Genomic DNA, 14,158 nt, shown 5'->3' with positions numbered 1-14,158 from the left:
CACGTCACTCTTGATTCATTGCACCATCCCGGTACACCGCCGGAGGCATTCATATAGAGTCATATCTTGTTCTAGTATCGAGTTGTAATTCATGTGTTGTAATCAATAAAAGTGTGATGATCATCATTATTAGAGCATTGTCCCCAAAAAAAGAAAAAAAGAAAAAAAAGAAAGGCCCAAAAAGAAAAAAAGAAAAAGAAAAAAAGAAAAAGAAAAAGAAAAGAAAATAAAAAGGGGCAATGTTACTATCTCTTTTTCCACATTTGTGCTTCAAAGTAGCACCATGTCCTTCATATAGCGAGTCTCATATATTGTGCTTCAAAGTAGCACCATGTTCTTCATATAGAGAGTCTCATATGTTGTCACTTTCATATACTAGTGGGATTTTTTCATTATAGAACTTGGCTTGTATATTCCTACGATGGGCTTCCTCAAATGCCCTAGATCTTCGTGAGCAAGCAAGTTGGATGCACACCCACTAATTTTCTTTTGTTGAGCTTTCATTCATTTATAGCTCTAATGCATCCGTTGCATGGCAATCCCTACTCCTCATGTTGACATCAATTGATGGGCATCTCCATAGCCCGTTGATTATCCTAGTCAATGTGAGACTTTCTCCTTTTTTGTCTTCTCCACACAATCCCCATCATCATATTCTATTCCACCCATAGTGCTATATCCATGGCTCACGCTCACGTATTGCGTGAAGGTCGAAAAAGTTTGAGATTATTTAAGTATAAAAAAATTGCTTGGCTTGTCATTGGGGGTGTAGAATTTGGGAACAATTTTGTGTGATGAAAATGAAGCATAGCCTAACTATATGATTTTGTAGGGATGAAATTTCTTTAGCCATGTTACTTTGAGAAGACATGATTGCTTTTATTAGTATGCTTGGAGTATTAGTATTTCTTTTGTCAAGATGAACTTTTAGTTTGAATCATTTGGATCTGAACATTCATGCCACAATTAAGAAAATTACATTGAGAATTATGCTAGGTAGCATTCCACATCAAAAATTCTGTTTTTATCATTTACCTACTCGAGGACGAGCAAGAATTAAACTTGGGGATGCTTGATACGTCTCCAACGTATATTTAATTTTTGATTGTTCCATGCTATTATATTACCCCTTTTGGATGTTTATGGGCTTTATTTTACACATTTATATCATTTTTTGGACTAACCTACTAACCAGAGGCCCAACCCGTATTGCTGTTCTTTTGTCTATTTCAGTATTTAGAAGAAAAGAAATATCAAACGGAGTCCAAACGGAATGAAACCTTCGGGAGTGTGATTTTTGGAACGAACGTGATCTAGAGGACTTGGAGTGCAAGCCAAGAAGCAGCCGAGGTGGCCACGAGGGTGGAGGGCGCGCCCCCTATCTTATGGGCCCCTCGGGCGGCCACCGACGTACTTCTTCCTCCTATATATACCCACGTACCCCAAAGACATCCAGAGAGCCACCAAAAAACAATTTCCACCGCCATAACCTTCTGTATCCGCGAGATCCCATCTTGGAGCCTTCGTCGGCGCTCCGTCGGAGGGGGAATCGACCATGGAGGGCTTCTACATCAACACCATAGCCCCTCCGATGAGTTGTGAGTAGTTTACCACAGACCTTCGGGTCCATAGTTATTAGCTAGATGGCTTCTTATCTCTTTTTGGATCTGAATACCATGTTCTCCCCCTCTCTTGTGGAGATCTATTCGATGTAACTCTTTTTGCGGTGTGTTTGTCGAGATCCGATGAATTGTGGGTTTATGATTAAGTTTATCTATGAGAAATATTTGAATCTCCTCTGAATTCTTTTATGTATGATTGAGTTATCTTTGCAAGTCTCTTCGAATTATCAGTTTGGTTTGGCCTACTAGATTGATCTTTCTTGCCATGGGAGAAGTGCTTAGCTTTGGGTTCAATCTTGCGGTGTCCTTACCCAGTGACAATAGGGGTTGCAAGGCATGTATTGTATTGTTGCCATCGAGGATAAAAAGGTGGGGTTTATATCATATTTTGTGAGTTTATCCCTCTACATCATGTCATCTTTCTTAATGTGTTACTCTGTTCTTGTGAACTTAATACTCTAGATGCATGCTGGATAGTGGTTGATGTGTGGAGTAATAGTAGTAGATGCACACAGGAGTTGGTCTACTTGTTATGGACGTGATGCCTATATACACGATCATGCCTAGATAATCTCATAACTATTCGCTTTTCTATCAATTGCTCGACAATAATTTGTTCACCCACCATAATACTTATGCTATCTTGAGAGAAGCCACTAGTGAAACCTATGGCCCCCGGGTCTATCTCTTATCATATTTGCTTCCAATCTACTTTTATTTGCATCTTTACTTTTTGCATCTATATTATAAAATACCGATTTTTTTTATCTTATCATACTATCTTTATTAGATCTCACTTTCGCAAGTGGCCGTGAAGGGATTGACAACCCCTTTTATCGCGTTGGTTGCGAGTTCTCAGTTTGTTTGTGTAGGCGCGTGGGACTTTTGAGGAGCCTCCTACTAGATTGATACCTTGGTTCTCAAAAATTGAGGGAAATACTTACGCTACTATTGCTGCATCACCCTTTCCTCTTCAAGGAAAACCAACTCAAGCTCAAGACGTAGCAGCACCATGGACGCGGCAAAGGCCAGCAGCAACAACAACAGCCGCGCGCCAGGCCCGTCCAGCAGCAGCCGATGCCACCTTGGGGGGGTGGCCACAACCCCTGGACCGGGTTTGTGCACGCCTACACTATGCCCGTGCCCTGCTCCCCCGCTCCAAGCCTCCTCGGGCTCGGTCCCTCCGGTCATCAGGCCTTCTTCACCGGTCAGCAATCCGGTCCGATCGCTCCACCAACCTACTATGCTCCCACTCCAGTTGGCTATGGCGGGCCACCTACTAGCACTGGCATGACCGGCTACTCGGGCTACCCCACGCCGGTCTCTTATGGTCCGGCCCTGCTTGTTGCACTTCATCGACAGCCTCCGACCAGGGCTTATTCCGGCAGTGGCGATTGGTTTATGGACACCAGTGCGTCTTCGCACATGGCCGCTTACCCGGGTAACCTCTCCTCCGCGTCTCCTATTCACACTTCCTCTCGTATCATTGTCGGTAATGGTGCTGGTCTTCCTATCACTCATATTGGTTCCACAAGTTTTCCCTCAAACTCTAGACCACTTTATCTCAATATTGTTCTCGTGTCTCCTAAGCTTATTCAGAATTTAGTTTATGTTCGCAAACTTTCTCGTGATAACTCTGGAACTGTGGAATTTGACGAAGTTGGTTTTTCTGTTAAGGATGCCCTCACCCGGATGGTTCTTCACCGCTGTGACAGTCCTGGCGATACATACTCCGTCCAGCCTCCATCATCTTCACATGATGGACCAGTTGCACTCTCCGCCGGCGTTGATCTTTGGCACGCCCGTCTCGGACATCCTAGCTCCACCGCTCTTCGTCAAATTATTAGGGATTTTTCTTTTACATATAATAAAACAGATGCACACTCTTGTCACGCACGCTGTCTGGGAAAACATGTTCGCCTTCCCTTTAGTGCTTCATCCACAGTTGCGTCGTTACCTTTTGAGTTAATCCATAGTGATGTCTGGACCTCTCCTGTTGCTAGTAACACTGGTTTCTCATATTTTCTTGTTATTTTGGATGATTATTCTCACTTTGTGTGGACCTTTCCATTATGTAAGAAGTCCGAAGTTGCTGCCACCCTTACGTCCTTCTACTCTTACGTGTCTACGCAATTTGGTCGTCCAATTCTAGCTTTGCAAACTGACAACGGGAAAGAATTCAACAACACCACCATCCGCAATCTTCTCTCCACACATGGCACTATTTTTCGTCTTACATGTCCATACACTTCACAGCTGAACGGTCAGGCGGAACGCATTCTTCGCACTCTTAACGATTGCGTCCGTACCCTCCTCTTCCACGCATACATGCCACCTCGCTTCTGGCCCGACGCTCTCGCTACTGCCACCATCCTCATTAACCTTCGTCCCTGTCGCACCCGGTGGAACTTTACACCTCACCACCTCCTCATCGGGTCTCCTCCTTCATACGACGGTCTTCGTATTTTCGGTTGTCTTCGTTATCCTAGTATTGCCGCCACCTCTCCTCATAAACTTGCTCCTCGTTCCCTTCTGTCTGTCTTCCTCGGTTACCCGGCTAACACCAAGGGCTATAGATGCTATGATCCAGTTTCCCACCGTGTCATCACATCCCGACATGTTTATTTCGACGAGTTGTGTTTTCCTTTCAAACAGGAACAACATGAGGCTTCTTCATCGGCGCCCGGCCCCTCTTTGGCCGAGCCTGTCCGCCCTGGCTTTGCCCCATGGCATAGGGCGCCCCTTGGACGCACGGCACTCCGGCTCCTGCCCGCTGCTTCGCCAGGCTCACCGGCCTACGAGCCGGCCACCATGTCGGCCTCTCCGTCTGCTTCATCGCTGGGCCCATGCCGGTCTCTGAGCCGGCCTCTCCGGCCTCTTCTTTGCCAGTTTCAGCGCCAGCCTCGCCGGTCTCACTGGCCTCACCGGCCTCACCGGCTGCTGCGCCGGCTCGCTCGCCGGGATCGCCCGCTTCTGCCCCGGCTTCTTCGCAGCCGGGCGTTGCTACGTCTTGAGCTTGCATTGGTTTTCCTTGAAGAGGAAAGGGTGCAGCAATAGTAGCGTAAGTATTTCCCTCAGTTTTTGAGAACCAAGGTATCAATCCAGTAGGAGGCTCCTCAAAAGTCCCACACACCTACACAAACAAACAAAGAACTCGCAACCAACGCAATAAAGGGGTTGTCAATCCCTTCACGGCCACTTGCGAAAGTGAGATCTTATAGAGATAGTATGATAAGATAAATATATTTTTGGTATTTTATAATATAGATGCAAAAAGTAAAGATGCAAATAAAATTAGATTGAAAGCTAATATGATAAAAGATAGACCCGGGGGCCATAGGTTTCACTAGTGGCTTCTCTCAAGATAGCATAAGTATTACGGTGGGTGAACAAATTACTGTCGAGCAATTGATAGAAAAGCGAATAATTATGAGATTATCTAGGCATGATTATGTATATAGGCATCACATGCGTGACAAGTAGACCGACTCCTGCCTGCATCTACTACTATTACTTCACACATCGACCGCTATCCAGCATGCATCTAGAGTATTAAGTTCCTAAGAACAGAGTAATGCTTTAAGAAAGACGACATGATGTAGAGGGATTTTTCAGAAAAGGAGGATGACCAAAACTCAAGCAATATGATATAAACCCCATCTTTTTATCCTCAATGGCAACAATACAATACGTGCCTTGCAACCCTTTCTGTCACTGGGTAAGGACACCGCAAGATTGAACCCAAAGCTAAGCACTTCTCCCATGGCAAGAAAGATCAATCTAGTAGGCCAAACCAAACTGATAATTCGAAGAGACTTACAAAGATAACTCAATCATACATACAAGAATTCAGAGAAGATTCAAATATTTTTCATAGATAAACTTGTTCATAAACCCACAATTCATCGGATCTCGACAAACACACCGCAAAAAGAGTTTACATCGAATAGATCTCCACAAGAGAGGGGGAGAACATTGTATTGAGATCCAAAAAGAGAGAAGAAGCCATCTAGCTAACAACTATGGACCCTAAGGTCTGTGGTAAACTACTCATAACTCATCGGAGGGGCTATGGTGTTGATTTAGAAGCCCTCCATGGTCGATTCCCCCTCCGCCAGAGCGCCGACGAAGGCTCCAAGATGGGATCTCGCGGATACAGAAGGTTACGGCGGTGTAAATTGTTTTTCGTTGGCTCCCTGGATGTTTTCGGGGTACAAGGTATATATAGGAGGAAGAAGTACGTCGGTGGCCGCTCGTGGGGCCCAGGAGACAGGGGCGCGCCCTCCTATTTCCTGGACGCCTCAATTGATTCTTGACTTGCACTCCAAGTCCTCTGGATCACGTTCGTTCCAAAAATCACGCTCCCGAAGGTTTCATTCCGTTTGGACTCCGTTTGATATTCCTTTTCTTCGAAATACTGAAATAGACAAAAAAAAACAGCAATACGGGCTGGGCCTCCAGTTAGTAGGTTAGTCCCAAAAATGATATAAATATGTAAAATAAAGCCCATAAACATCCAAAAAGGGGTAATATAATAGCATGGAACAATAAAAAATTATAGATACGTTGGAGACGTATCAAGCATCCCCAAGCTTAATTCCTGCTCGTCCTCGAGTAGGTAAATGATAAAAACAGAATTTTTGATGTGGAATGCTACCTAGCATAATTCTCATTGTAATTTTATTTATTGTGGCATGAATGTTCAGATCCAAATAATTAAAAATAAAAGTTCATATTGACAAAAGAAATAGTAATACTTCAAGCATACTAATCAAAGCAATCATGTCTTCTCAAAATAACATGGTTAAAGAAAGTTCATCCCTACAAAATCATATAGTTAGGCTATGCTTCATTTTCGTCACACAAAGATGTTCCCAAATTCTACACCCCCGATGACAAGCCAAGCAATTGTTTCGTACTTAAATAATCTCAAACTTTTTCAACCTTCACGCAATACATGAGCGTGAGCCATGGATATAGCACTATGGGTGGAATAGAATATGATGATGGGGATTGTGTGGAGAAGACAAAAAAGAAAAAGTCTCACATTGACGAGGATAATCAACAGGCTATGGAGATGCCCATCAATTGATGTCAACATGAGGAGTAGGGATTTCCATGCAAGGGATGCACTAGAGCTATAAATGAATGCTCAACAAAAGAAAACTAGGGGGTTTGCATCCAACTTGCTTGCTCACGAAAACCTAGGGCATTTGAGGAAGCCCATCGTAGGAATATACAAGCCAAGTTCTATAATGAAAAATTCCCACTAGTATATGAAAGTGACAACATATGAGACTCACTATATGAAAAACATGGTGCTACTTTGAATCACAATAAATGAGACTCACTATATGAAGGACATGGTGCTACTTTGAAGCACAAGTGTGGAAAAAGAGATAGTAACATTGCACCTTTTTTTCTTTTTTTTTCTTTTTCTTTTTTTTCTTTTTTTTGGGTCTTTCCTTTTTTTGGCATTTCTTTTTTTTCTTTTTGAGCAATGCTCTAATAATGATGATCATCACACATATGAATTACAACTCGAAACTAGAACAAGATATGACTCTATATGAATGCCTCTGGTGGTGTATCGGGATGGTGCAATGAATCAAGAGTGACATGTATGAAAATTTATGCATGGTGGCTTTGCCACAAATACGATGTCAACTACATGATCATGCAATGGCAATATGACAAAAGTAATGTATGTCATGATGATGATGAACGGAACAGTGGAAAGTTGCATGGCAATATATCTCGGAATGGCTATGGAAATGCCATAATAGGTAGGTATGGTGGCTGTTTTGAGGAAGATATAAGGAGGTTTATGTGTGATAGAGCGTATCATATCACGGGGTTTGGATGCACCGGTGAAGTTTGCACCAACTCTCAAGGTGAGAAAGGGCAATTCACGGTACCGAAGAGGCTAGCAATAGTGGAAAGGTAAAAGTGCGTATAATCCATGGACTCAACATTAGTCATAAGAACTCATACACTTATTGCAAAAATTTAGAAGTCATTAAAAATCAAGCACTACGCGCATGCTCCTAGAGGGATAGATTGGTAGGAAAAGACCATCGCTCGTCCCCGACCGCCACTCATAACGATGCACAAGCCAGGTAGACTTCATGTTTCAAATTTGTTACACAACTTTAACCATACGTGCATGCTACAGGACTTGCTAACTTCAACGCAAGCATTCTTTAAATTCATAATCACCCAACTAGCATGACTTTAATATCACTACCTCCATATCTCAAAACAATTATCAAGTATCAAATTGATCATAGCATCCAATTCACTTCCTATGATAGTTTTTATTATACCCAACTTGGATGCCTACCATTCTTGGACCAATTTATAACCATAGCAAATACCATGCTGTTCTAAAAGACTCTCAAAATAATATAAGTGAAGCATGAGAGACTAGCAATTTCTACAAAATTAAGCCACAACCGTGCTCTAAAAGATATAAGTGAAGCACTAGAGCAAAAACTATCAAGCTCAAAAGATATAAGTGAAGCACATAGAGTATTCTAATAAATTCAATCAAGTAGGCTTCTCCCAAAAGGTGTGTACAGAAAGAATGATTGTGGTAAACTGAAAAGAAAATACTAATATAATACACGACGCTCCAAGCAAAACACATATCATGTGGCGAATAAAAATATAGCTCCATGTAAAGTACCAATGAACGAAGACGAAAGAGGGGATGCCTTCCCGGAGCATCCCCAAGCTTAGGCTTTTGGCTATTCTTGAATATCTTGGGGTGCCTTGGGCATCCCCAAGCTTAGGCTTTTGCCACTCCTTATTCCATAGTCCATCAAATCTTACCCAAAACTTGAAAACTTCACAACACAAAACTCAACAGTAAATCTTTATTTATTTTGGTGTTAAACCTACTGTATTCCAAGTTCTCTATGGTTCATACCACTTAATACTAGCCATAGATGCATCAAAATAAGCAAACAACACACAAAAAAACAGAATCTGTCAAAAATAGAACAGTCTGTAGCAATCTGTAACTAACGCAAACTTCTGAAACTCTAAAAATCCTACCAAAATAGGAAGTCCTATACAATTTGTCTATTAATCAGCAGCAAAACGAATCAACGCAAAATCACAGTTCAGTGATTTAACAAAACTAATTTCGTGCGTGCAAAGTTTCTGTTTTTCAGCAGAATCAAATTAACTATTGACTAGTAGATCGATGGTGATATCTGCACGCATATTGACTTTACTGTTGCTCTCCAGCGGAAATTTCTCCCTTATGTAATGAGTTCATCTTGCATTGCATCTACCCATGAATGAGAATTGTACATACCGTAATTTTCAGTTTTAACTAGGCTGAAACGTGCACGTTTTATCTTCTCAGCATTGTTCTTATTTACTTGCAAGTTTTTACTATGCAAGGTTCAGTCATGCCATCTTTGCTTGTGTTGCATGTTAATGTCATAAAAAAATGCTCACACCAAGTTTGTGAACTGTGGCCAGGTACCAGAGGCTGACCAGGTACTCCATTGGCATCTCTAGCTCCCACATGTCGCCCCTGGGCTAGAGCGCCCTCGTGGGTGATCGGCATTCTCCTGGTGGCGCCGCTCCTCACAAAGTGTTAAGTTGGATTACCGCCTCATGTTGATGGCCTTGTTTCTAAACATTTAATAATGTTTCTTTTTGGTGACCTAATGTCGTTTAGGTTGCTGCTGCTGTGATGGAAGATCAGAACAGGCTGGAGATGCGCACCACATCTTTAGTTGATGTTGCACCATGTTTTGGTGCTTGTGTATCTGTTTTTGCTTGTAAGCACACTAGTATGTGCTTGTGTATCTGTTTTTGCTTGTTTTAGATGATGTTGGACGTGCAGAGTTGTATGTGCTGTCGTGTGTATTTGGATGAATGATTTTTGAATTTAATCATTTAATTGAGAGAATTATTTAGTGTTTGTTCTTCAAATGTGTAAACTGGAAATCAGTGAATAAAAAGACCAAATGTTCTATTGGACTAAATAATATATGGGCTCTAAAAAGGCTACAGCCCAAATAATAGTGGACTGGAACATTGTGCATTTTTGGAAAACCTGAACAAAAAGGCCTAATGAAATGGTTTGCAAAAGGGCCATGGCTCAGAAAATTAAAAGTCCGAATTGTGGGGCGTGGCCCATGAAGCCGACCAGAATTAACATGAAAAAAAATACTAAATGGGCTGAATTGTTGGGCTCAGCCCATATAGACACCTAATAGGACCAGGCTGAATCTTATCAATGACCTTTTCAATTGGTCGCAATTTTGCCACGTCAGATTGCCACGTTGGATCCGACGTGGCCTGGGCAGACAACCAGTGACCAAAACAAAAGGTCATGGGTTCCGCGACCTTTTGTTTTGGTCGTAAACGTCTACGACCTTATCCCGAAGAAGGTCGTTAATTTCAGTTTACGACTGCCAGCTTTTGACCATCTGTTTTTGGTCAAAAAAAGGTCGCAAATGAAAAACAATGACCTTTCAGTGACCAATAGTGGTGGTCACAAGTTGACATATTTCTTGTAGTGTTGGGATGTACTTCACCCTCCAAAGCTCTTGCGATCCCCTACACTTGTGGGTTCTCAAGACTAATATCTGGCGCCGTTGCCGGGGAGCATAGATCTATTCTCTGAGTCACTTGGGATTTATATCTGTTGATCACTATGAAGAACTTGAAGGACGCTAAAACCAAGATCTATCCCTCAACTACGAGGGGAGGTAAGGAACTGCCATCTAGCTCTGCACTAGATTCTCCTTCTGTTATGAGTAAGTTTGCGACACCTAAACCTGCTACTGCTATGAATTTTGATATGTCGCATGTTATTGATGGTGCCACTTCTGCTATGCATGATGAAACTACTTCTGTGTGTGATACTACTTTGCCATTAGGTGAATTTCTTGATGAACAACTTGCTAGAGTTACGGGGGATGAAAATATTGAAGATGCTATTATTGATGATAGTGATGATGAAGGTTCTCCCAATGATTATGTATTGCCTGTTGTTCCTAAGGGTTATGTTATGAATAAAGAAGCTGCTTGGGAAATCTTTGCTTGCAAAAGATCTGATCTTAAGAAATTATTAGCTAAATGGAAGCAGCAGTCTCTTAATGCTAGAATGAAACCTGACCCTGCTTTTGCTACTTCACCTATCTGTGTTACTGATAAGGATTATGAATTCTCTGTTGATCCTGAAATTATTACTTTAGTTGAATCTGATCCTTTTTATGGCCTTGAATCTGAAACTGTTGTGGCACATCTTATCAAGTTGAATGATATAGCTACCCTGTTTACTAATGATGAGAAGTCTCGCTATTTTTATATCCTTAAGATATTTCCGTTCTCATTAAAGGGTGATGCTAAGACTTGGTATAATTCTCTTGCTCCTGGTTGGGTGCGTAGTCCCCAGGATATGATTTATTACTTCTCTGCTAAATATTTCCCTACTCATAAGAAACAAGCTGCCTTGCGGGAAATATATAATATTGTGCAAATCAAAGAAGAGAGTCTCCCACAAGCTTGGGGGAGGCTTCTCCGGTTACTTAATGCTTTGCCTGATCATCCTCTTAAGAAAAATGAAATACTTGATATCTTTTATAATGGACTAACCGATGCTTCCAAGGACTACTTGGATAGTTGTGCTGGTTGTGTTTTTAGGGAAAGAATAGTTGACGAAGCTAAAATATTATTGAATAATATGTTGACTAATGAAAATAATTGGACTCTTCCTTAGCCAATTCCTAAAGTGATTCCTGAACTAATTGAGCCAACTCCTGAGCCTATTCCTAAACCCACTCCGAAGAAGAGAGGTGTTTTATTTCTCAGTCCCGGAGATATGCAAGAGGCAACGAAATCAATGAAAGAAAAAGGTATTAAAGCTGAAGATGTTAAGAATTTACCTCCTATTGAAGAAATACATGGTCTTAATATACCGCCTTTGCTTTTGCTACTATTACCATTATCTTTACTTTACTACTGTTACCATTATTATCATACCACCTTTGCTACTAAATACTTTGCTGCAGATACTAAGTTATCCAGGTGTGGTTGAATTGACAACTCAACTGCTAATACTCAAGAATATTCTTTGGCTCCCCTTGTGTCGAATCAATAAATTTGGGTTGTACTTCACCCTCGAAAGCTGTTGCGATCCCCTACACTTGTGGGTTATCATTGTCCTACGGACTAAACCCTCCGGTTTATATAGACACCGGAGGGGGCTAGGGTTAAACAAAGTCAGTTACAGAGAAGGAGATCTACATCCGAATCGCCAAGTCTTGCCTTCCACGCAAAGGAGAGTCCCACCCGGACACGGGACGAAGTCTTCAATCTTGTATCTTCATATTCGAACACTCCGGCCAAAGTATATAGTCAGGCTGTCCGGATACCCCCTTATCTAGCAATCCCTCAGTAGCCCCTGAACCAGGCTTCAATGACGATGAGTCCGGCGTGCAGACTGTCTTCGGCATTGCAAGGAGGGTTCCATCTCCGAATACTTCAAGGTAACTTCCGAACACAAGGATCGTGTCTGGCTCTGCAAGACAAATTTTACATACCACCATAGAGAGAACAATAATCCATGAATCTAATCTGCTGACAACCCTTCGTAGCATGACATCATGCCACGGCCCGGCTTTTGTTCGAACCATTTTTGTTATAACCAGCTACCGCACATATTGCGAGGCGGTTTCTTTGGCATGTCTTGTCAAATCAGAGATCGTGTCCCTCTTATTGCGAGATTCTCATCAATACGGGTATGGGTAACCCCACCACGCCAGTTGGCGTGACTCCGTGTTTTTAGGCAAGTCCCAAACGTTCACGTTGGGGACGCTTGATATCCTCCCCCTTTATAGAGGGGTCAAGGCCTATCCCTTTCTTACCACGCTTGCGCTTTCCTGCCTCTTGAGCTCCAACACCCGAAGCTCAAGCTTAGGTACTTCGGATCTTCAATCATGTCCGGATCCAACCTTCAAGGTCGGTGGATGGCCTCCTCTGTGATAGAGGAGGACATTGCGAAGCTCAGGGAGGCCAAATATTTGACTGCCGATGTCAAGCACAGGCTACCCGCCCCTGAGCAGATCATCCCCACTCCCGAACCCAACGAGAGTGTCGTGTTTGTTTCTCACTTCCTCCGAGGCTTGGGCTTGACTCTAGATCCCTTCGTGAGAGGTCACATGTTCTACTACGGGCTAGATTTTCACGATCTAGCTCCGGATTCCATCCTCCACATCTCGTCGTTTATCGTTGTGTGTGAAGCCTTTCTCCACATCACCCCACACTTTGGCCTATGGCTCAAGACCTTCAATGTGAAGCCGAAGGTGATTGAGGGGCGACACGTCGAGTGCGGAGGCGCTGCAATAAGAGGAAATACCAATGTTCCATGGCCAGAAGGTGCCTTCCTGGAGGTGCCGGATCTGTGGCAACAGAGGTGGTTCTACATCACAGCTCACCGAGGCACAACGTGGGCGGCTGCCCCTGCATTCCGTTCGGGTCCTTCGCCTCAACTGGCGTCGTGGACCAATATGGGACTGGATTGGGGGCCTGCTAATGACGTACCGATATTGTAGAGCCGTATTCGGGAGCTTCTTGAGAGGGATATCGATCTTGTCAGAATCATTCAGGTGATGCTGGTTCGGTGGATCCTGCCGTGCAAGCGTCATCCTCTCCGGATGTGGGAGTTCAATCCGGAAGGTCCGCGAACCATTCAGCACTTCTTCGGCATGACGCTCTAAGGGATGTACAAGTTATTCTTCGGACCACAAGTAAGGTGTACGGACACCACCGAGGATGCGGGCCTGAGCTGCCACCGCCCAGATACCCAAGTAAGTAACCCTATAGCCGAACACTTCGCATATGTTTAATACAACATTATTCTGAAAAATTGCCCGCGGCCAAGATTGGCTCAGCAAGGCAGAGAGAATCAGCTGTCCGGCCCCACTTCCCGAAGGCTCGCCTAGTCCTGCAATAGCCAGGATGCTTAAGCGCACATTAAGCCAAGTGCCCTCGGGGAAAGGGGAAGAGAAGAAGAGAGGAGCCGAACTCCACATGTTGCACATCCAAACCGGGGGAATTACTGTCTCCGTGAAGGAGGATAATCTGGGAGGTTCTTCCAAGGCTCCCTCCCCTTGCGGGAAGAAAAGGGCTGCCTCCGAAGATTTGGAGATAGAGATGCCTAAGCAAGGGAAGAAAGCTTCACCAGGGGGCCCTACCCCGAAGGGCGTCCTCACCGCATCGTGCCCGCAAATGGGCCAGCCCTCCACCAAGCTATAAGTTAATGATAAACAAGAAGCTATTGTTGTTTCCTCTGAGAACAATAACCAAGATCTATTTTTTGTAGTCCGGCTAGTAGCTCGTCTCAACAGGGTTCATCTTCAGGGGATCTTCTTCCAGAGATGATGGAAAGCAAAACTCCACCTGCCTCTCTGTCCCATGGGGCAGGCGACCCTGAGGTGTCGTCACGGAAGAGCCCAGATCTGCTGAGGCCGGAAGTTGACACTTCGGCCGCCCCGGGCCCGGCGCGT

This window comes from Triticum aestivum, chromosome 7B (assembly GCF_018294505.1).
Source record: "Triticum aestivum cultivar Chinese Spring chromosome 7B, IWGSC CS RefSeq v2.1, whole genome shotgun sequence".
Taxonomy (NCBI): domain Eukaryota; kingdom Viridiplantae; phylum Streptophyta; class Magnoliopsida; order Poales; family Poaceae; genus Triticum; species Triticum aestivum.
The sequence above is the reverse complement of the archived record's forward strand: the minus strand, read 5'-3'. Positions refer to the sequence as shown.